At 32.8% G+C, this 12,962-nt stretch overlaps 1 protein-coding gene across 8 annotated transcripts in view; it reads right to left on the bottom strand.

Annotated features, from left to right (window-relative positions):
* LOC105300614 (vacuolar protein sorting-associated protein 13B-like) overlaps nucleotides 1-12,962 on the bottom strand; it is a 361,156-nt gene that overhangs the window by 193,235 nt on the left and 154,959 nt on the right. The window contains exon 17 of one of the 8 annotated variants that reach the window (XR_002783438.1): nucleotides 11,661-11,808. The exons of the other annotated variants lie outside the window; for them this stretch is intronic. The gene's annotated coding sequence lies outside the window, so the exon portion shown is untranslated. The remainder of the gene's footprint in view (nucleotides 1-11,660; nucleotides 11,809-12,962) is intronic. 8 annotated transcript variants of the gene reach the window in all.

The following is a 12,962-nucleotide window of genomic DNA, read 5'->3' as shown; positions in this document are numbered from 1 at the left end:
AATTTTTCAACTATCAAATCGTTATTCTTGTTCAGGGCACACATATTAAATGGTTTTCTTCATTTGGTTAGAGGGGACACAAAACTAAAAACTGTCTCTTTCAAAGGTTCTTTTGAACAAATGGCTTTTCTACTGTTTTTATTTTGGTGTTTAAATTTCCATAGTCTTGGAAAACATTTTGCCTGTAAATACTGGTATTTCTTTCAGAACAAATTTAAATACATTGGTAAAATTAACACCCAAAATGCACTATCATTTCAACTTGTTAAAATGATAGAAAAAACAAAAAAATAAAAGGTCAAAACCTCCAAGTTAAGTAGCTATATAAATTTGGCTTTCATATTTCAGTATTCATAAATTGGATTAAACACAGACCTGACTGACTCCAGCCACCGAAGAGGATATGTATCACTAATGATTACAATAAATCAAGCCTTTATTTATATAATGATAGAGCAATAATAACATTCTTCCAAAGATGACAGTTAAGAAATACCATCTATCCTCTTCCCTAGCTGTGTCACGAGTTCACATTTTTAATAGCACCTTTTATTTTAAAAGACCTAACTTGTGAGAGCATTCTTATGTACCACTTCATAACTTTGACACAAAGTACATATAAAAAGATTAGACATTATTTGGTATAAAATCAGTTGGCAGTTTTACATCTGTGCATGTAACATAAATACACCAGCTGGCATCTCAAGCACACTCACATATGGACTTCAAAACAGAAACTTCCTTATTTGCAGCACTGCCAGGGTAATTTTGTATCCTCTGCATACTACAGCTATTTGTCAGGCCCCTGCAGGTGTGCACTGCACATAAACACACAGCTGTAGTCCAGCAAGCCAAGTGTTCCATCAAACACATAAAGGGAGACCTCAGCAGTTGGATTAGTCATCCCCACAACAGGTCCAGGGAGAACAATATGGGTTAGTATTTTTGGAAAAAGCATGGATGGGAAATTTATGATTATCCTAGTCTTACTAAATAACTGGTGGATTGTGTCATTTTTAAAGCAATGCCTACTTATTAAGTTTTTGTTAGAATGGCTGAAGAAAATTGGAATTTGTTTTTAAGTTTTAAATATAAGCAATAATCTATAAATTATTAATTGTAAAATATGAAAACGTTTTCAAATTAATCTTTGGTTTTTGGAAGTTACTGCAAGCATGCTTTGGCTATAATATTTACAAATCATAATTAGTATACCTTAAAACATTGACTAGTTTTACATTATATTTTATATTTTTAATTCTACTTTACAATTCATATGCATTTAAGATGAACTTGACAAAGCAAGTTATTTGTGTCCAAAATTATGTCTGACATCATTTAACTATCAACAGTTACATGCTCTGTACATTAATACATATTAATATTAATACATATTATACCATAAACAATTATTTCTCAAATGTGATATGAAAATGCATTAATCTATAAATAGCTAAGGAAACAAATGGATATATAAGACATAATCCTAATCAATCAGTTTGCAATCATGTGAAAGCTCCCACACAAATTAAATGTGACCTTATTAATATTCTTTAAAATAACAGCTAAGCACTTCAGGCGGTTGATAATTATGACTACTTTAACCACATCTCCCCTAAAATGCCCATAGTCCACCTGGCAGTTGACAAAACATGAAAGATAACTTAGAAAATGAGCTTGAATGCATTATGCCTAATATACTAATCTTCAGTGAACTTAAGGTCAAAGAGTTAGTAATCAAGAAACACTAATAGCCTCTGACATAAGGGGATTCATATTTTGTTGTGTCTGGAAGGTATAAAGGTACTTAAAAATTGTTAGTCTGGTACAAATCCCACCCTTCTACATGAAGGCCGAACTTTATTGCTCTGAGTCACAAAATTAAAATCTAAAGTAAGAAAAGATAAAGTAAATGGGGGGGGGAGTGAAAAGGCTTATAATTATTTAATTATATTCCTTTAAAGTAAATTGTTTCAGTCTTATTTTATTCTCTTATGTAACTATAAATAGAAAATACTTGGAATTCAACCTTGATCCCCATATTACTGATGGGTCCCTGAGGTGTGATTCATAGCTCTTTAAAGCTTCCTAGTAGCCTTAAATGCTCCAGGTTGGATCTGGCTAAGTTTTGGTTCTGAATCTCAGAATAACTCTTTTTCGGCAGTTCTGGCTCAAATATTTACATCTTTTGTCCCAAAATACTGTCATTGAGAGAAATGTCAAATGGTGAGGATGAGTAAAATATCTTGGCCCTTAAATGTCCATAATAAAATACATTTAAAACAAATTTTAGTTAACAGTATCTGTTCCAGTTATTTATTGCAGTGGAACTACTCCAAAACTTCGTGGCTTAAAACAACAATCTATTTTTATCTCTTATAGTTCTTATAGTGGATTTTCTAAACATCTGGGTGGTTCTTGCCTGGGTTTCTCTCATGCAGCTGCTGCATTCAGATGGTGACCGAGGCTGGAATCATCTGAAGTCTCTACTGGAGATCCAAGATGATATCATCACTCACATGTCAGATACCTTAGCCAAGATGACTGGAACAGCTGAGGGTCAGATAGGCATCCTGCTCTCCTCCCCATATCCCTCTCCTTCCTTACATTAGCCTTTCTATGTGGCTAGCTTGGGCTACCTCACAACATGACTGACAGTCTCAGGGATACTGGACTTCTTACATGGTAACTGCCTTCACCCAGAGCAAATATTCCAAGTGTCTCAGGCAGAAGCTGCAAGCCTTCTTATGATCACACCTCAGAAAGTCATACAGTATCATCTTGATCAAAAGTGTGTCATCATAGGACTAGCCCAAACTCAGAGAATGGGTTTGTAGAAGAATCTAAATACTAAGAAGCATGCCTAATGGTCATCTTTGGAGACTGGCTACCTCAGTATAGTAATATCATTTTATTTTTATTTTTTGCTAGCAATTTGTTAATGATTTAATATTTTATTTTTTGTAATTATTTTGTTATTTACTAATGATATTAATACACACGATTTGATCATAAACTACAGTGACTAAGGTGTGGCAAGACACACATAGCTTTCAAACTGGTTTCACTGACTCCTTAGAAATTAAATCTATGCCCAAAACTAATTTTAATTGTTTAAGTTTTTAAACATCCAAATGTAAACACTGGAAGTTGCCCCAGTCACTAAAAATGGTCAGTCTTTAAGAGTTTAAAATATTCATTACTAAATACTGAAAAGCTTGTCACTTATCTAAATAAATCATATCTTACTTGTTTAAAAGTACTCTACCTGGTAAATAACTGCTAGGACTTTGAAGAGATCTCTTAAAGAAAATGAATTAGGAGTCAAGGGAGCAAGGTTATAATTATAATAGACAGAAATAGCCTATTTACACACATGCAAACACGCACATGCACATGCACAGACAACATACATGAAAAACAATGGGCATGATACTCATTTATAGGAGGTTAAGAGCAACCTTTATAATGCTGAGAACTAAATTAAATGATCCATTTCACCATACAATTAGAAAAAAAAATTCAAGAGCTAGAATAAAATAAGGAAGAACAGCGGAAAAATAAAAATATTTAAAGTTTTATTTATTTAGGAGGGAGATGTTTTACCCTCTCCCCATTTAAAAATCATTAAAAACAGAAACATAAAGGGCAAAATTACATGGCTTCTCTAAAGTTCATAAAGAAGCTGGCCTAACATACTCCACTCTCCATCTCATCCACATTCCATACTTTCCCAAAAGGTAATAACTGGTACTTCTTTAATATATACAAAACTTTTTCCACAAAAACTATCAATCTACTTACCTACCTGATCTACCTACCTAACCATCTACCAAAAACATACACACATGCATACACACACATAACATGAATACATACATCCTTCTCATAAAAATAAAGGTGGCATGGTGCTGTACACATTGGTCTGCAACTTACTTTTTACTTAGAACCTATCAAACTGCCCTACCTACTTTAATAGATGACTAATATTAAATAGCATAGCATAATACTGCACAGCACAAGTAAATGGTATATTCATATAACACTACCAATGAAGCACATAAACACTGTGTTGAGAGAAACTAGATACAAAATAAAGTATATATGATTCTATTTACATGAACATTCAAAATAGGCAAAACTAACTTGTGACAGAAATCTGAACAAGAACTGACTATAGAGGTGATGAGAACTGACTTGCAAGGGAGCATAAAGAAACTCCTTGATACTGAGTCTGGAAATGTTTGAAATTATTTCTGGTTCTAAGACATAGAATAAAACCATGTATCAACAGATTATGTAATATCTTTGTTCCTTTTTCTTCAACTGCAAATAAATAGCTCTCTCAAAATACTAAGTCATTATTTTCCACATTTGGAAACAGTAGATGAAATTGAAGTTCTGAGAGGTCAAGTAACTTAACCAAAATCCCATGACTAATCAGGTAGAAGCCACATCCAGAGAACTCAAGCTTTCTTAGTCCTAATTCAGAGCTTTTTCCTTTCTCTTTTAATATTTTACTTTCTAGATTGTATTACAAATTTTATTGGAAGTTTTTAGCTCTTTTCTCTACGTACAAGTTGTAGGAAATACAAAGGCAAATCTACATTTAAAACTTAAGGGCCTTAAAGCACAAGCTTGAAATTACTCTGCAAAATCTTCCTCATGAGGTAAAAATAAACCTTAGTTACTTATAATACAATTGATGTAATGAATTGGAAAAAGTACATAATCAGAAAAAAAACTGGAAAGTTATGCATGTTTTGGTGGTAGAGTTATGGATGATTTTTATTCTTTCAATGTGTTTTCTAGTAATTCCCACATTCTATAATTATTCTTGTAATAAAAAGGTTTATAAAATGTTAAACTTCTTATAAAGGAAATTCATTAAGCTGAAATACACATTCTCTTTGACCTCCGATCCCACATTTTAGAAAGTTTAAAGATAAAAAAAAGTAAATGCTTAAGCTTTGTATGATTTATAAGCAATATGCAATCAAAGAATAACCAAGATTAAAAAGAAAGTCATTCTCTTACAAAGTCTGGGAAATATACTACTATATTACAACATTTTTTTTTTTACTATTCTTAAAAATCAAATTGACGTTTACCACAGAGACGAAGATATACTATTAGGATGTGGCACTGGTGTAATGCCAGATATACCAAATTAAACTGTACAGTATAAATGAAGTTAAATTACTATTATTCAGACTATTGAACATTTCAGACATTTACAGTAATATTGTTCATTTTCATCTTTCTGCAGAACCACTTACAACTCAATTCATTCTGTAAAGTTGGGTACCCACAAGATCAATATAAAATAATTTGACTGATTTATCTATATATGAAACCTGATGTAGTCAAATAAGTAACATCCCAGTCAATGTACTTAAGAGTATTCAAAATGGTCATAATTGTTTAAAAGCACTTCAGATACATACAGAATGTGTCAGTCCTGCCACTAAACGGTCAGGAGAGCAAGGGTCAATTACTAGTATCAAAATCACCTGGATGCTTATTAAGTCAGATATAAGGGCCTTGCCTAAAAGATTGAATGGATGGACATAAGAGCCTGCATTTTAGCAGCACCTCCAAGTGATTTTTTTGTTGTTGAAGTTTCCAAGTTTTACCACAGCACAAATATATTTAAAACATACTGTTATCCATTACACTAATTAAAGAACAGCAAAATGCCACCATAAGTCATAATATGTATTTTGTATATGCTATTTATTCTTTAATACCCAGTTATCTCTAAGTGCTTAAAATTATTTTAATTCTTTTCATTTTACTATGAAGTGAAATAAGATAAACTAGCAAATAACTAAGTATTAATATGAAGCATCTGCATATTTCAGACTTGAAGATTTTTCATATAAAATTTCTTATGAAATTTTCATTTTTTCCAATATAAATTTTATTATAGTCTAACATCCTTCACCTTCTTTTAAATTCTACTAAAATAGTGCCAGAGTATATCGGAGAAAAAGTTACTACCAAACTTTAATTAGTTTTTACCAGTAACTAGGTTCAGATTTACACATCCTTCAAAACTCAGTACAAGCATCGTCTCTCACTTAACCTTATCTCATGGCCACTTGTTCTCCCACATCCCCACCAAGCTGGACAACAGAGGTAATTTAAATATTTAATAAATGTTTCCTAAATTTAAAAACTGGTAAATACTGGAACTAGAATCCATTCATTCAAAACATATTTATTTTGTGGTTACTAACCACAGACTTATCATCTTTCCACACAAAAACTCTCTTAAACTCATTAAGAGAAATGTGATATGTACTATTACAGAAGTATAGGGTGTTTTTAAATTATATAAAAGGGGTCCCTAGCCTGATCTTGAGAAATGAAAATAAAAGATAAAGAGAAGAAAACCAGAAAAAGTGAGGGTGAATCAGAGTGCTCCAGGCAATGAAAACCTAAGGAAAAAGCTAGGACTGTCTTCAGGAGCTCTTATAGAGAAGCTCAGCGGGAGTGCAACCTATTGCGGATGGTGGTAGCAGTGATATGAGATGAAGCTGGAGAAATGGGGACCATCAAGTTTTCTAAGGAGTTTGGCCATTCCAAAGTTAAAAAAATAAATAAAATAAAGAAAATGATCACCCAAAACTGCATAGTTAGGTAACAAATACTTCCTAAATTAATTCCATTTCCCTATAGTGCAGCCTATTGTCCAAAGACATCGGTGACATTTTGTTTCAATCATGACTTTTTATTATTTATTCACTTCTTTCTCATTTCTCACTGACAATACATTTTCATGACCTGTTTTCCTGTTTACCAAATAAACCTATTATCCTGGTCACTTGCCCTCACCGTTTTCACAAAAAGCCTCAATTGTTACCCTTGCATTGGCAGCACACTTACTGTAAGATAATGGCGATAGAACCTTTGAGTTATAATCTTCTAGTTTCATAGCAATTTTTAAAGTTCTTATCAAGTAATCCAAGTATCGATAAAAGCAAACACTAAATAAACAGCTGGGGGAGGGGGGCAAGGGATTACCATCAGGTATCTCATTTACTCCCAAAGTTAAAATACGGTTACAGAACTAGAATTTTTTTGTAATTGCTCTACGTCTAAGATAGGTGACATAGCATTATGAAATGGTATGAGTTTCCAGAATGTCCTACACATCACATAAGAAGTACCATCCTTTTTTCTTCATTTTCCACTTGCCTTCTTTTAGCAATATAGGCTATTTAAAAGAGTGAATGTAAATAGGTCATGATGATCATTGCTGATTGTAATTAGAAACAAACCCTTCTATTCATCTGCTCTCTGCTTCAGTAAATGTGGTTAAAAAAAAAAAAAAAACCCACCATCACACACATTAGTTTCATACTTAAAAGTCATTAAGAACAGATTTTAGAAATTTCACTGAACTTTTATCAACAAATGAACTATACATGACTTATCATTAAAGCAAAATCCATGAGAATTGTTTTCCAGAACTTAAGATAATGCCTCTATGACAAATTTGGCCAATGAAAATGGATAAAAAACATCAGTCAGTAAATGCCAGTCTGCTTTACCATTAGTGGAATACACACCATATCAGACCACAGTTAATTAAATTAAACCAGTTCTTGTGTTGTTAAAATGTGTCCTGTATAACTTATTTGAATACAGTACAATTACTTTTAAACTTAAAGGTCTCCATGCCTCACTTATAGTAAACACGATTGTTTCATCTGTTGGAAATGGAATGAATAAGTGGTTACCAAAGTTGTTCTACTGTAACGAAAACGAGCAAAGTTGCTTTATTCATGTATAATCCTCTATTTTACAGTAAGCAGTTTCAATAATTCTATCTTATAAAAGAACTGAGAATAAATGTTATACGCATTGACCTAAGGGGAAAATGGAACAACACATAGAAAATGTTTTCATGGTAGTATTCTTTGTGTATAAATTATGTTGAAAGGTACTTTAATGTGAATTTAACATAATGCCTTACTTAGTTTAAAAAATATATTTGACAATGATTCTGACTGTACATCTTGGAACTTATTAAGAAATCCTTCAAATTCTATATATAATAGGCAATCTACTAACCTATTAAAATAGAAACTAACCTCTGAAATTTTTGAAATGAAAATGAAAGATTTTGATGTTAAAAAATCTTTCTTCTAAAATTACCCAACATTCTGTATACTTTGGGTAAACTTATAAAAATGTCAGGCACGTAGAAGGAAAAAAAGATAGAGTTTAACTATCTTCTCGTATTATTAAAATACAGCATACCACTCAGCTGTGGCCAAAGCAAAATGTCACCATAAGAGAATGAATTTCTGGACTATAAGAATAAATACAGATTCTAATAAAAAGTAACTATCGTTATAAATTTTTATGAAGGATCTGAAGAGCTGAGTTTTAATTTCACAGAGTACACAATTTCTTACCTGCTATCACCTGCTATGTTACTTTTGTTGTCTCTAAGTTACACATTTGCAATACTAACTAAATGCTCAATTCCAACTGAATTAGATGGGAAGAAAGCAAGACGTTTTTGGCTAACACTGTTGATGTTTCCAACAAATTTTATAAGCTTTCCTTCCTCTATAATAATAAGTAAAATTTCTATAGGAATGAATGGTTATAAAGTATTCTTACAGAAGTTGGTAATTTTGACTGAGTACATAGGATGTGTTCTAGATATCTCATTTTTCTCTAACACTTTTTTCTCTTTATACTCTATTTTTCCACTTTTATATTTGAATTAAGAATTATTTCCTCAGAGATTAGTGAACATCATTTTGTGTTATCCCTCCTCACAAATTCTGATTTCTGCCTTTAATACAACCTTATAAGACATGAAAAATTCCCAAATAGGACCTTATCCTGAGACTTGTTGCTAAAATAAAATTAAATAATTAGAAAATAAATACGATTTTAAAGTTTTATCAATGCTAGTACATTAAACAATTCTATAGATTCTATGAATATATAATCTAACTATTGTCTTTTTATTGAAATGTTTAAGAATATTTTTAACTTAGAAAAATTATGAAGACCTTTATAAAGTTATCTAAAATAGTCTCTTAATATTTATTTTAACAATCTTTTTACCGAGTCATTGAATTTTTGAAATAATAATTACTTTTATACATAAAATTAACAGTGTGTACAACCATTGGTACATGTAGTATTTTACTCTTATAATAAATATTTCTACTTCGATTCACTGACAAAATTTCAACATATAAAACATATAAGGAAATGCTCATTCTCAGTTATGTAGAAAATGCTCACCTGAATTGAGACGAGTGGCACACCTCATTTATTAAACTGATGCTGTTAGGCTATTAGATATGATGGTATTTCTACACTCAATTCAAGAATACCAGAAATGACACTGAAGTAGATATTCTGCTATTCAATCTTTCGAAAGCTAAGGCCAGAGCTGAAGCCAAAGAGCAGATTTTAGATGAATGTCCAAAATGAATCTGTACTACCTCTAATAAAATCTGTACTACCTCTAATACATCTCTAATAAAGTAATAATTGCATTTAAAGTAACAGCAAAAACAGTCATGGTATGACAGACATTTTATATTATTTCACTTCCTTATTACTGTAGGCCTATAAAGCAGGTACTATTGGTCTTCCCCATTCTATAGAGAAAGAAACTGAGTCTTAAGGAGGTAAAGACTTGCCTACATCTCATAGTTAATAAAAGGTGGGGCCAAGGTTCAAACTTTAGCATTGAGAAGACACTTTTCAGAACTGGAATTTAATTCTCCATAAACAATATAAGCCTTAAATAAGAATCATAGATAACTGTAATCATTCTTAACTATTAGGCAAGTCAATATTTGGATAGAGATAGTCTTAAAAATTCCTATGGGAGGAGGGCAAGCCTCTGATCCCAAGAAAAATAAGGGTAGCTCTGGAAGCCAGCAATGTGCAGGTTTCTGCTATATGTAAGAAACCTGGGATCTTTAAATTTTGTCCTGCACTACACCAGAGAGTGGTAAGGATCCAGTGAGGGACTAGTAAAACTTTAAAGGCTCGCAACACACTCTCGTGAAGAGTTTCAAATGCCTAAATAAAATTCCCACAAAGTTTACTTAGTTTTTTCAGAGATAACAAAAGGCAAGAGAAAAACAAGTTCTGTATAGTCAATTAAAACTTAAAATTAATATGGCTCTTGTAGTTGAGTAATAGTTACGTTAAAACAAAAGAACTAATTAATGAGTTACTATAGAAATACGGGAAATGGGTAAAACAAACTGATAACAGACTCGATGTGTATGTATCCTTCCTGCACATTTTTATACCACTGCCAGCAATGTAAAAGAATTCTCCAAGTAACTACAGAGTGTATCATTAAATCAGAAGTCAAGACATATCTGCATTATGACTATTAAATGTGGAAGCTGGTAAGCAGGAGTAAACTTTCCAACCATAAGTCAAATTGTGTCACTCTTCTGGTTAAAACCTTCTAATGACCTCTCATTGCAATTACAATAAAATCCAAAGTTCTTATTGTGCCTTGCTAGGCTCCAGTGGCTTCAGTCAAACTTTCTGACCTTGTTTCCCTTCCTCCTCCCTTGCCCCCTTAATTTCCCCCTCCCTCCCTACCCTCTCTCTTTTTCAGAACTCTGCAGCCAAAGTGGCCTTCTTTCTGGTTTTTTGTTGGGTTTTTTTGTTTGTTTGTTTTGTTTTGTTTGCTAAGCAACTGCCCATAACAGGGGCTTTATATCCAATGTTTCTTTGGCTTGGAATACTCTTCCTCCATGATATATGTAGCAGGTATGTCCCTGCTACATGAAAGCAGGGACATATCTGCTTTGCTCATATCACCTATGCCCAGCACTGTTCCTAGCACATAATAAGTGTTCAGTGACATTTACTGACTGATTAAATGAATGAATAATTAGTATCGTCATCCCAAAGCCCACCCCACCCTGATTTCTTATAGTAGACATAGAGATGCACCACAGAAATCACCCTTCAACAAAGGACACACTGCCCAGCTGCAAGGAAAGCTGGAGGCTGTTAGCTTCTGTAGAGTTTGCCTCAGCTTTCCAGTCAAGGACATACTTCTCTCAGGGAAGCCCACAGCCAGCACCTGAGTAATGGGTGGTAGAAGGGCCTAGTCATTTCTATCAAATGCAGGACACCTCAAACAACCTTTGTTGCAAAGGTTGCTCTTGGGTTAGCAGAGACTTTGTCAAGTTGACTTCACAATGTGAAGACTGCTCCTGACTAATCCTACTCTTACTCTTTTCTTTTTACAGGTGTTACTATCCAGCGAACTAAGGTTCTAACTCCATCTCAGTGTCTGCTTCTGGAAGAACCTAAGCAGCACTGTTTCCATTTCAAAAACTCACTCCTTATGCCTACAACTTAAAATGGCCATTTTTAACAGTGCATAGAGCATTCATTTCATATTAAGCATCGGATGACATAGCTACTACCACCCTCATTCCCCTCTAACATTCATACACACAAACACCCAGACACACCCACACATAGTTTCCCAAACTCCTAACCACATGGCACTTAGCAGAGCTTACTTTATACTTAAGTTTTAATTCAAATGTTACCTCCTCTAAGAAGCCTTCAAAACACAATAAACTGCTTTTGTATGTGTGTGTGTGGCTCTCAGAACATCTAGCAGTACCTACCATATTATAATTATGTGCTTATGTGTCTTTTCCTATCAAAGATGAAGCTCCTTCAATCTGTGCCTGTCTCATATTAATAATTCCAGCATCTTATAATGCACTTGGTTCAGGTGAGATGTTCTACAAATTTCTTGATAAAGGAAATGAGCTAAAAAAAAAAAAAGAGTAATTTTTAAAAACCTTTAGAAGCATGATTTTCGCATACTTTTATTTGTGAAGCTGAGTAAAAACTGTCAGCATATTCAAGCCCCAAACATTCACATAGTCTAAAAATAACTTCATTCTTCTTAGTGAATAACCTTCATTTTGTTTTCAAGAGGCAGTTATTACTATTAAAATTGAAAGCTGCTAGGCAATTTAGAAGCCTATTCATTTTGAACTTTTAGGACACTTCCTTACAAATAACATATTAGTTACCAAGGAAAAATGAAGCATTGGTTTTTACAACTCATTAAATTTCTTTTCAACTTCATATAACCTGTCAGTTCTCAATTACACCCTCCTGGGACAAAATCAAGCCAAACATTCCTAGCATATAAGCATAAAATAAAACTAAGAACCATGAAACACACACACACACAAACACGCTCTCACGCTCACAAAAGAATCAAGTGTCTACCAGAAAGGCATTTTATGAATTTGAAAATTTTAATTTCAAGAACTGTTTAACACCAGTTAAGCCACGATGATTTTTTTTTAATTCAGTAAGTTAAAATGAGCAAGCAGCATTACTCCTCCACCCAGTAATCATAGAATAGGTGAACAATTTAAAAACCCTAATATTTTAAAGGAAGGCTACGCCTCCCATAGGAAATAAAAGTGGAAATGAGTCCAAGGGAGAAGATGGCTTGGTTCCACATCCTTAAAATTGCCTACAGCAATGCATCAAAAAATAAAATAAAATAAGCCCCCAGAGTCTGGGTCAGCAGCATAGAATTACAACTTAAGCATTGGGTCATCAGTGGCAATAGTAGGCTGATTAAGGGTTGAGGTAATATATTTACTTACTGTAGTAAGGAACTGTGTAACAGTACCGCCAACAGTACAAAGAGTTCTTGTGTGGATATCATGTACAAAGAAATATTATAACCATCTGCTTATATTTTAATATGAAAATATGAAACATACTTGAACAATTGTTTAAGTAAAGAAGTAAACACAGAGAAACTAATATAAATACTATATATAGTTCAAATTGTTAAAAAAAATTAAACTGAACTTTATTAAGCAATCCATTAATTATATTTTCCAACAAAAAAAACCTTCAGTTTTATTACTCATTAAAATCAGATCCTAACTGAA

The sequence above is a fragment of the Pteropus vampyrus genome, unplaced genomic scaffold (genome assembly GCF_000151845.1).
Source record: "Pteropus vampyrus isolate Shadow unplaced genomic scaffold, Pvam_2.0 Scaffold215, whole genome shotgun sequence".
Taxonomy (NCBI): domain Eukaryota; kingdom Metazoa; phylum Chordata; class Mammalia; order Chiroptera; family Pteropodidae; genus Pteropus; species Pteropus vampyrus.
This window is presented reverse-complemented; position numbering and strand designations above follow the sequence as displayed.